Below are 11,924 nucleotides of genomic sequence, written 5' to 3' on the forward strand. Positions count from 1 at the left end.
GAGTGACTGGATTATAGACTCAGGGGCATCACTTCATGTGTCTCCAAACAAGGAGTGGTTTACCTCTTATGTGACCACTAAAGATCATGTTCGGCTAGGCAATGGGCAGACATGTGAGATCTTAGGTGTTGGAGATGTTCAATTGAAGTTTCAGAATGGCTCTTCTTTCACGCTGAAGAATCTGAGACATGTTCCCGCAATTACAAAGAGCTTGATCAGCACAGGTTTACTTGATGATGCTGGCTACGTCACCACTTTTGGACAGAACATGTGGAAGATATCCAAGGGTTCTATGACAGTAGCACATGGAGTAAAGTCTGGAGGACTTTACATGATTTATGTATCAAATGTCTCTAAAAATGTAATCAATGTAACCGAGCAGCCGAACGTTTCTTTGTGGCATAGCCGGTTAGGACATATGTCCAAGAAGGGAATGTAAATCTTGTCTCGTTCTGGTTATTTTCCTAGCTTTTCATTTAATGATTTTGAATTCTGTGAACATTGTCTGTATGGTAAGCAAACACAGCAGCCACATAAGCATAGAAGCAGTAGAAGAGATACACAGTTGGCACTTGTTCATAGTGATTTGTGTGGACCTATGCCTAACCTATCTCTAGGGGGAGCTTCTTACTTTATGACATTTATAGATGATTACTCCAGGAAAGTATGGGTTTACTTTCTCAAGCACAAGGATGAAGCGTTTAGTGTTTTCAAAACGTTTGTGACACTTGTGGAGAATCAGAGTGGCAAGAAGCTTAAATGCTTATGCACTGACAATGGTGGAGAGTATGTTTCAAAGGCCTTTCAGGACTTTTGTGAGTCAAAAGGTATAAAACATGAACTTACTGCTCCTTACAATCCTCCTCAAAATGGTGTTGCTGAGAGGATGGATAGGACCATACAAGAGAAGGTCAGAAGCATGTTGTCTAATGCACAGCTGCCAAATGGGTTTTGGGTTGAAGCTGTATCAACAGTTGTTCATCTTGTAAATAGATCTCTTAGCAAGGTTTTGCAGAAGGATTCAGTGCCAGAGATGGTATGGTCAGGCAAAATGCCCTCATACAAGCATCTCAGAGTCTTTGGCTGTGAGGCATATACTCACGTTCCAAAGGAATTTAGGAACAAACTTGAGCCAAAGAGTAGAAAGTGCATCTTTCTAGGCTATGGTAATTCTGGTGAGATGGGATACAGACTTTGGGATCCCGAATCCAGAAAGGTTGTCCGCGGCAATGATGTTCACTTTAATGAATCCAAATATCATTCTAAACCAGAGAGGGTTGAGGAGATTAGAAGAGTTGTCTTCCAAGAAGATGGACCTGCACGTGCAAGACAAAATGTCAGGGCTCAAGAGGAGCAAGGACAGGATAGAGTGGAACCACAGGTTGTGGCTGAGCCTGAGCCACCTATTGTACGTAGATCTGGACGTGTCACGCGACCTTCTGATAGGTTTGTTCCATCTATGAACTATGTCATGTTGACTGATTGCAATGAGCCTTCATGTTACAAGGAAGCAGTGCAAATGAAGGACTCCAGGAATTGGCAATTGGCCATGCAGTCAGAGATGACAACTCTGCATAAAAACCAGACATGGAAGTTAGTTAAATTACCATAGGGCAAAAAGGCTCTACCTTGTAAATGGGTTTACAGGTATAAGATCACCGCTCATGATAGTCAGTCAAAGTACAAAGCAAGGCTTGTTGCCAAGGGCTTTAAGCAAGAACAAGGCATTGACTTTGATGAAGTCTTCTCTCTGGTGGTCAAGATGACTACATTGAGATGCTTTCTTGCATTGGTTGCCATATTAGACTTGGTGTTGCACCAAATGGATGTCCAGACAGCGTTCTTGCATGGTGATTTAGATGTGGAAATTTACATGCAACAGCCAGAAGGGTTTGTTGAGAAAGGCAAGGAAGATTGGGTATCCAAGTTGTTAAAGAGTCTTTATGGCTTAAAACAATCACCGAGGGCATGGTACCATAAATTCCACAAGTTTATGCTTTCTCAAGGCTACAAACGTAGTGAGTTCGATCACTGTCTATATACAAAGAAGGCTAAGGATGGTAGTTGGCTGATCCTTATTTTGTATGTGGATGACATGTTGATTGCTGGCAAGCACTTGGAAGAAATTTCAGCTTTGAAGTCAAAGATGGCAAAATCGTTTGACATGAAAGACATGGGTGAGGCAAGTCATATCCTTGGTATGCGCATTGAGAGAGACAGATCAAAGAAGTTGATTTGGTTATCTCAAACAGAGTATATTGACAAGGTTTTGCAACGTTTCAATATGGAAAAGGGAAAGGCACTGAGTGTTCCATTGCCACCATATGTGAAACTTAGCAAACAAGATTGTCCTGTGTCTGAGGAAGAACAAGTTGAAATGGATAAGATTCCATATGCGTCTGTAGTGGGTAGTTTGATGTATGCAATGATTGCTACTCGCCCAGACATTGCATTTGCAGTGGGAGTAGTAAGTCGATACATGTCAAACCCAGGCAAGAAACATTGGGAGGCAGTGAAAGGAATATTGAGATACCTGAAAGCTACAAAGAGTATGTGTATATGCTATGGGAGTCAGGAGCTAAGTGTAAAGGGTTTTACAAACTCAGATTATGCAGGTGACTTAGACAACCAAAGGTCTACGTCAGGGTATGTCTTTACATTGGCTGGTGGAGCAATATCATGGCGTTCTAGATTACAAGATTATGTTACTCAGTCTACTATAGAGGCTGAATATTTTGCAGCATCAGAGGCATGCAAAGAATCAATTTGGCTTAATCGACTAGTAACAGATTTGGGAATCAAAGAAGAGATGCATGTGTTATATTGTGATAGTCAAAGTGCTATACAATTGGCTCGCAATCCATTTTATCACTCAAAGACAAAGCATGTGGATGTGAAGTATCATTTCATTAGGGAAATGCTCGAGGATAAGCAACTTCAGCTTGTCAAAGTTCACACCACAGAAAATCCTGCTGATCTACTTACAAAAGGACTTCCCTCAGAGAGCTTTGCGCATTTTCGCAAGCAATTAGGTGTAGGGTAGTACATCACTTCTCTACACCTCTTGTATATTAGCTTGTATAGTAGCTTCTCTCACACTTAAAGTACCACATTAGACTTTAAGTGGGAGGTTGTTGGGGTATAAAGCCCAATGTGGTCTCCCAGGTAAGTGGGCGGGCCGCCAGGTATGTACACATATTCTTTTGTAAAAACCTAATAAGAACTCACTATGCTCTACACATTACAGTAGAGCGAGTTCACCATATCATCGTGCTCTTCTTCTCGCACTCTCTCTCGCATCGCACTTCCGCTCGTACTCCTTCACCCTTTACCATTGGCCCCGTGTTGAGATAGATCTATAAGCACATTTCTATATCTTAACCCGTGTTCCTGTTTATTCTCCCACATTAAGTGATCGGTTTAATATGAGAGAATCATTTGGGTTGGTCAGATATTAGATATTAGATTTTATGACACTAGGGCTGAGCTTGAGGTGGGAACCCAACCTAAACTTGTCTTTGATCTTAAGCAAGCTAGGGCTATGCTTGAGGTGGGAACCTGACCTAAACTTGCCTTTGACCTTAGGCAAGCTAGGGCTGAGCTTGAGGTGGGAACTCTACCTAAGTAGCTTGTCATGCTTGATGACTAAGGTACTTGAGGTACTTGTCATACTTAGTGAGGAAGTTGCTTCAGAAGCTTCCTATGCATGGGGGGTACGATGCTTGAGTCAAAATGAGACCCTACACACTTAATGAGGAAGTTTCTTGAGAAGCTTCCTATGCATGGGGGGTAACATGCTTGAGTCAAAAAGAGACCCTACACACTTAATTAGGAAGTTTCCTGAGCAGCTTCCTATGCATGGGGGTTAAGATGCTTGAGTCAAAAAGAGACCCTACACACTTACTGAGGAAGTTTCTTGAGAAGCTTTCTATGCATGGGGGGTAAGATGCTTGAGTCAAAAAGAGACCCTACACACTTAATGAGGAAGTTTCTTGAGAAGCTTTCTATGCATAAAAGTCCCAAAGTTAGGGGAATATTTGACTTTACCTTCCACTCACCCAAGGGGCACCCCTTTTCTAAAAGGGCACATGGGACACATGTCAGACTCTCACTAAGCTTAACCACATGGGGTGCTTGAATGGTATTGGTTGGGCTAAAGAGGGGTCCAATGAGCTTCTACTTCCAACCAACAAATATCTAGATATTTTCAAGCTCTCTCTCTCTCTCTCTCTCTCTCTCTCTCTCTCTCTCTCAGGGGTAAGGAGTACACTTGTCAAAAGACTACCCATGTACTTGACTGCATGCTGCATAAGATTGGCTAGGGGGAGAGGGGTCCAATGAGATTGAAGCATGTGGAAAAGCTACCACTCGCCCAAAGCAAGGAGGGGGGGTGCTAGGGGGATATACTCCACACACACACGCTCATTTGGAAGGGCATTCTCACTTGGTTAAAGTTGAGGAACAGCACCTCCTTCTCCAAGCTTGTGAGAAGTGAGAGACTACATCAACACTCTTGGATATGGAATGCAAATCCAACCAAGAGCCATGCTTCAATGCTTAAGCTTGCCATCTTCTCCATCTCCATTACTATGCTATTATGTATGCTAGCAAGAAGAGTAATGATAAGTGAGGAACTATTTCTTTCTCCTATGGAATGTTTCTTCTTCCTCTTCCCTACCCTCATTCCCCGCTAGCTCTCTCCACCTTCGAAGGTGTTTGAGGCCTTGGGACTGAGGCTTGGGATAGTTAATGCTTTCTACAAATTTATGTTATGCTTGTGATACATGAAGCTTTCCATCTTCATTGCATCACGTAGGTCACAAGGAACACAAAGATTGTATTGTACCAAGTCTCTCTTGATGGGAGAAACTATAATACAAATGCCTATTGGAGGGGGGACCGGCTCCATATGAATCCGGTCCTCAATTATTGTCATGTTCTCTAAACTCTCTCTCTTGCAAGAGTATTGTTCACGCCAAGTTATCTAAGTACCATGTTTATGTTGCTACCATCAATTAAGTTCACCCGCTATGCTCACACAGTAATCTCTCAAAAATGCTTCACCTAATTTCCGAATTCCACTACTCTCAAAGTTCATAGACCATTAACATTACACAAGAAGTAAATTTTTTTTTTATGATATGCTTAAATATTAAATCAGCTTGAAGTATGTCCCTAGGTTTCATTTTCAATCCTTCTTTGAGAAGAATTTCTCCGAGATTCTCTCTCTCTCTCTCTCTCTCTCTCTCTCTCTCTCTCTCTCTCTCTCTCTCTCTCTCTCTTATTAGGTGTCCGTCTTGCATCACGTGACATCTGCAATACTGCCCACCTCCATATATATACATATATACGTACATATATGTACATATATACATAGATATATATGTACATCTATACATAGATATATATGTACATATATATACAAATATATATATATATATATACCAAACTTCGAGCGAGATTTTTCGAGCAAACCAAAAGCCAAGCGAGATCCATAGATTAATTAGAGTACTTTGGTTAAGTACTTCGGTTCTTAATACTCTTTGATACTTACATATATGATGATTTCTTTTGTGTCAACTTTTCCTCCACCTTAAAAGTTTAAGTGTATTATTGATCTATTCACACCCTGTTTACTCTGTACGTATTATGGTAGACTTTAATTGTCGAGTGCTTTGGTTCTTTATTTTGTTTGATACTTACATATTTGATGATTTCCTTTTGTGCCAACATTTGCTCCGCCTTAAAAGGTTAAGCATATCATGTAAATATAGATACATATACATTTGAGGTGGACCACCCTGTAAATATAGATACATATACATTTGAGGTGGACCACCCTGCAAACTACTTTTCAAAATTGTTCAAGTATTTCTATCTTTCAAATCCAATCATTACAGTGAGACAGTAGTGCCAAATAAAACAGTATATATATGTTTTTTATTTGTGGATCTTGAGTCTTTGATTTTTTGCCTCCTTTTCAAGTTTAGGCTTCTAGCCCTTAACTTTACCAGCTCAAGCAGTTGACTTGTGTCCCTTATTCCTAACGGTTTTATGAACTTGTCTCATGCTCGCTTAGACCTTATCGCATGAAGTAGACATATGAGAAAATTGTAAATGAGCATCAATGAACGTTGTTTTGCGTCACTTTTGCACACCGTTGAATGCAAATGTAGTATCAACTTGAATTGACAACCACGTCATAGCTCCTTAGGAACGTGGGCATACCCTATTTTTTCTACCTCTTGTTTATTACACTGCTTTGAGAAAATTTTTGTGTGCTTATTTGGCTACATGCAATGGAATTGTGATGCCCATGTGTGGAGGGACATCTTCTTCAAACAACCGGGCTCATTGTCCACATAATGAAGCTCTAGTTTTGTCATTGCACTCTCAAGAAAACAAACAAAATTTAGTCATGCACGAGAAATGTTTACTTGATTACTTGGTAATGTACTACTTTTCACTGAGCATGGAAAATCCAGTTCTTTTTTATATAGTTTTCGAGTTTATTTTTTAAATAGGAATTATAAACTGGAGTTTCTCACAAAATGCACATGAGAATATCTCTCTAGTAGACCAGGCTTACGTGAGCTGATATTTATACATATTTGGGGAGAGAGAGAGAGAGAGAGAGAGAGAGAGAGCAACAAAAGCAATCTCGAGATATCTCTTGAAGAGGTGCACACATGCAGCTAAAAGCCAACCGCAGTGGGAGAAGAACTTGATGTCGCAATCCGCTGCGACAAATGCGTAATATTAGAGCTTTGCACACAGTTGTACGTTGCGGCTCGAATTTCAAGGGCGAAGCTTGAGAGTGTTAAGTATGGAGCCTGATCTACCCTTGTAATTTTCTGTGGTAAAAGCGCACATTTGTAAGGCCCCCATTATGAGGAGAAGCCATAGAGTGAAGGAAAATCACTCACCGGAAACCAAAAATTTCACGGACAAGAATCAGGGGCAACTTTAAAGGCCTCGGGGGCGGAGGTCCCCGAGACTTTTTTTTTTCGCCGGAATATTATGGCCGGACGGCGGCCGGAAAGTGGTCGAAAAACAACCGGTCGGTTGGCCGGTGGTCGGCAGTCAATGGCCGATGGCCGGTGGTCGGAACACAATGGCCGGTGGCCGGTGGCCGAATTCAAAAGCGGACTTGTCTTCTCAAGGGCGGCCACACATGGGCGGATTGGAGGGTCCGATTTGGACTTATTCGCACAAGGGCGGCTACAAATGGCTGTCTCTCATAAGAGAGGGCAGCTCTTTTGGCCTATAAAAGGAGGCCATTTCTACACACATTTCATAGTGTGAAGTTGATGCAACAAGGTGAGTGTGAGGAGGTGAGAGTGAAGCAAGGCGGGAGCTCCATTAAGGGTATAATCCCTTTGTAAACTACTTCTTGTTTTGAAGTACTAAAGCCATTGAGTGGTTGCTTTCCCATGGACGTAGCCCACATTGGGTGAACCACGTATATCGTGTGTACTCTCTCTCTCTCTCTCTACTCTATAATCTCGTGTATATAAATCTGTCTCTCTCCATTAAGTAATCTACTCAATTATCTATTTAGCTACGTCTTATTTCCTAACAGCTGGTATCAGAGCAAGGTTTGCTCGTAGCTAAATTATCTCAAGGAAAGGATTCCTTGAATTGAGTGGGAGTTATGGCGGAGGAAGGGAATCTCAAGATTGAGAAGTTCAACGGAAAAAACTACCAACATTGGAAGATGCAGATTGAACACTATCTCTACCAGAAGGACCTCTATTTGCCACTAGGCGGTCTTGCGAAGAAGCCCGCAACAATGGCAGATGAAGCATGGATTGTCCTTGATCGAAAGGCACTGGGAACAATCCGGTTAAGCTTGGCGTCAACGGTGGCCTTCAATGTTTCGGAGATGAAGACCACGAAGGACTTGATGAAGTCACTTGACGACTTCTACGAGAAACCATCGGCATCCAATAAGGTATTTCTTATGAAGCGCTTGTTCAATCTAAAGATGGCAGAGAATGGTTCAGTTGCAGAATACCTAAATGACTTTAACACAAACATAAGTCAACTTCGATCAGTGAAAATCAATTTCTATGACGAAGTGCGAGCTCTCCTTATACTATCATCTCTACCGGATAGTTGGGACAGCCTTGTGATGGCTGTAAGTAATTCTATCTCTGGCACAAATACTCTTACGTTTGATGATGTTGTGGGTGTTCTCCTAAGCGAGGAAATGCGAAGGAGAAGCATAGGAGAATCATCAAGTGCTGCACTATCAGTGGAAACAAGAGGAAGACTTAAGGAGAGGTTCAAAAACCAAAAGGGTCGTGATCGCTCAAGGCGGAGCAAGTCACACACAAAGTCAGTTCTTGAATGTTGGAACTGCGGCAAGAAGGGCCACGTCAAGAAGGATTGCTGGTCCAAGAAGAAGAAGGAGACAGAGTCTCAAGACAACAAGCCAACATCGAAGGCCAATGTGGCAGGTAAAGTAGAGCAAGATGCTCTAATTCTCTCAGTAGACAATGTGTCTAATTCCTGGATAGTAGATTCCGGGGCTTCATTCCATGCTACACCACACAAGCAACATTTCCAAGACTACACCAAAGGTAATTTTGGGTATGTATACTTGGGAGATGATGAAGCTTGTGAGATTGTCGGCAAAGGTACAGTTTCTGTCAAAACTACTAACGGAAATGAATGGAAGCTTAAAGATGTTAGGCATGTTCCTTCTCTTCGCAAAAATTTGATCTCTACAGGACAATTGGACGATGAAGGTCACAACATTGCATTCAGAAACAAACGGTGGAAGATCTCAAAGGGATCTTTGGTGGTTGCCAAGGGTGAAAAAGTCGGTACACTTTACTTGTGTATTGTTAGCACGCAACCTTCAGCTTGTGGAGCAACTACAGAAGTTGACAGTGCGGTGTGGCACTACCGACTTGGGCATATGAGTGCCAAAGGAATGCAAATCCTTCAAACAAAGAAGCTTCTACCAGGTTTGAAAGAAGTGGACTTAGAGTTCTGTGAAGATTGTGTTTATGGTAAACAAAAGAGGGTAAAATTTCAAAAATCAAGAAATGAAAGAAAAAATAAAAAACTTGAGTTGGTTCATTCTGATGCTTGGGGTCCTGCAAGTACACCATCACTTGGTGGCTCATTGTACTATGTAACATTCATAGACGATGCGACTAGAAAAACATGGGTTTATGTCATGAAGAATAAATCCGATGTATTTTCCATATTTCAAAGGTGGAAAGCCTTTGTGGAGAATGAAACAGGTACCAAGGTTAAATGCCTCAGATCTGACAATGGAGGCGAATATTGCAGTCAAGCTTTTGAAAGCTTTTGTGCTAGCAATGGCATTCGGAGGCAAAGGACAACCCCAAGGACACCTCAACAAAATGGGATTTCGGAAAGGATGAACAGGACAATCATGGAACGAGCACGAAGCATGCGGCTACATGCAGACCTACCACTTGAGCTTTGGGCAGAAGCTGTAAGTACGTCTGTGTACTTAATCAATCCGTCACCCTCAACGGCATTGGATGGGGGAGTTCCAGAAGAGGCATGGACAGGTAAACCGGTGAATTATGCATTTCTCAAAGTGTTTGGGTGTGAGGCTTTCATGCACATAGATAGAAGCCTAAGATCAAAGTTAGATGCAAAGTCCAAAAAGTGTTTCTTCATTGGCTCTGGAGAAGGAGACTTTGGGTATCGCCTATGGAATCCTGAAGATGGTAAAATCTTAAGGAGTAGGGATGTAATTTTTAACGAACAAAGTATGTACAAAGAGTACTTGGAAAGAAAACAAGCAAAAGAAACAGGTGATGAGTACATGGAGCTTGAGGATGGTGAAGACTCAAGGACTGCAAACGGTGACAATGTGCAACAACGTCAACCAAATGAGGAGCCTCAACCTATTCCTCGAAGATCTACAAGAGCAAGTAGACCTCCAGAAAGGTTTGTTCCTTCCTTCAACCATCTCTTGATCTCAGATTCTGGAGAGCCGGAATCATATGAAGAAGCTATGCAACATGAATCCAAAGAAGAATGGACGAAGAGCATGCAAGTGGAGATGGACTCACTACATCACAACCAAACATGGGAGTTGGTTGAGTTGCCTAAAGGTAAGCGGGCACTTCAAAACAAATGGGTGTACAAGATAAAGGAAGAAGAAGGTGGGAAGAAAAGGTACAAGTCTAGGCTTGTGGTAAAAGGTTTTTCTCAAAAGAAAGGTATTGACTTCAATGAAATATTTTCTCCTGTTGTAAAAATGAACTCAATTAGGCTTGTCTTAAGCCTTGTGGCTGCTCATGATCTAAATCTCAAGCAAATGGATGTAAATACGGCATTCCCTCACGGTGACTTAGAGGAGGAAATCTACATGCTTCAACCAAAGGGGTATGAAGTAAAAGGTAAGGAGAAAATGGTTTGCAGATTAAAGAAGAGTTTGTATGGTTTAAAGCAAGCATCAAGACAATGGTACTTAAAGTTTGATCGATGGATGTTGGATCATGGATTCACAAGATGCAACTCGGATCACTGCGTCTACACGAAGAATTTGGGAGATGGGAAATTCATCATCCTAATGTTGTATGTTGATGACATGTTGATTGCAAGTGCTAACATGCAGGACATCAAAGACCTAAAAGAGGAGCTGTCCAAATCTTTTTCAATGAAAGATTTAGGTGCTGCAAAGAGGATACTTGGTATGAAAATATCAAGGGACAGGACAAAGAAAACAATAAAGCTATCTCAAGAAGATTACATCAAAAAGGTACTAGAAAGGTTTTCAATGCAAAATGCAAAACCAGTTTCTACACCTTTGGCTGGTCATTTTAAACTAACGAAGGATATGTGTCCAAAGACACAAGAGGAGATAGCCTATATGTCTAAAGTTCCATATGCTGCAGCGATAGGTTCTCTAATGTATGCTATGGTCTGGACAAGGCCAGACATTGCACATGCAGTGGGAGTTGTGAGTAGGTTCATGGACAACCCAGGTAAAGAGCATTGGCAAGCTGTGGTGGATACTTAGGTATCTAAAAGGGACAACAACAAATGCTTTGTATTTTGGAGGAACTGATATTTTTCTAGAAGGGTATGTTGATGCAGATATGGCAGGTGACAAAGATACTCGAAGGAGCACTACTGGCTATGTGTTCACGGTTGGAGGCACAGCAGTAAGCTGGGCTTCAAAGCTGCAGAAAGTGGTTTCACTTTCTACCACGGAAGCAGAGTATGTAGCAATGACGGAGGCAAGCAAAGAAATTCTGTGGCTTCACAGATTCTTAGAAGAGCTTGGATTCAAACAAGACAATTGTGTCTTGTATAGTGATAGCCAAAGCACTATCCATCTTGCGAAGAACTCAGCCTTTCATTCAAGGACAAAGCACATTGAGGTGAGATATCACTTCATACGCACTCTTTTGGAAGAGGGACAGCTAAAGCTAGGAAAGGTGCATACAAGTGAAAATCCTGCAGACATGTTTACAAAGGTGGTCAACAAGGAGAAGTTGAGCTTTTGCTCATCTTCAATCGGCATTCAAGGATAAGAAGCCAGAATGGAAAGCAGTCACACAGGTTTGGTTTGGAGATCAGTCTCCAAGTGGGAGATTGTTAAGTATGGAGCCTGATCTACCCTGGTAATTTTCTGTGGTAAAAGCGCACATTTGTAAGCCCCCCATTATGAGGAGAAGCCATCGTGCGTGAAGGAAAATCACTCACCGGAAACCAAAAATTTCACGGACAAGAATCAGGGGCAACTTTAAAGGCCGGAATATTCCTTTTCGCCGGAATTTTATGACCTGACGACGGCCGGAAAGTGGTCGGAAAATAACCGATCGGTTGGCCGGTGGCCGGTAGTCAATGGCCGGTGGTCGGAAGTCAATGGCCGGTGGCCGGTGGCCGAATTCAAAAGCGGACTTGTCTTCTCAAGGGCGGCC

Source organism: Adiantum capillus-veneris, chromosome 18, assembly GCF_014529385.1.
Source record: "Adiantum capillus-veneris isolate H3 chromosome 18, ASM1452938v2, whole genome shotgun sequence".
NCBI classification, from domain to species: domain Eukaryota; kingdom Viridiplantae; phylum Streptophyta; class Polypodiopsida; order Polypodiales; family Pteridaceae; genus Adiantum; species Adiantum capillus-veneris.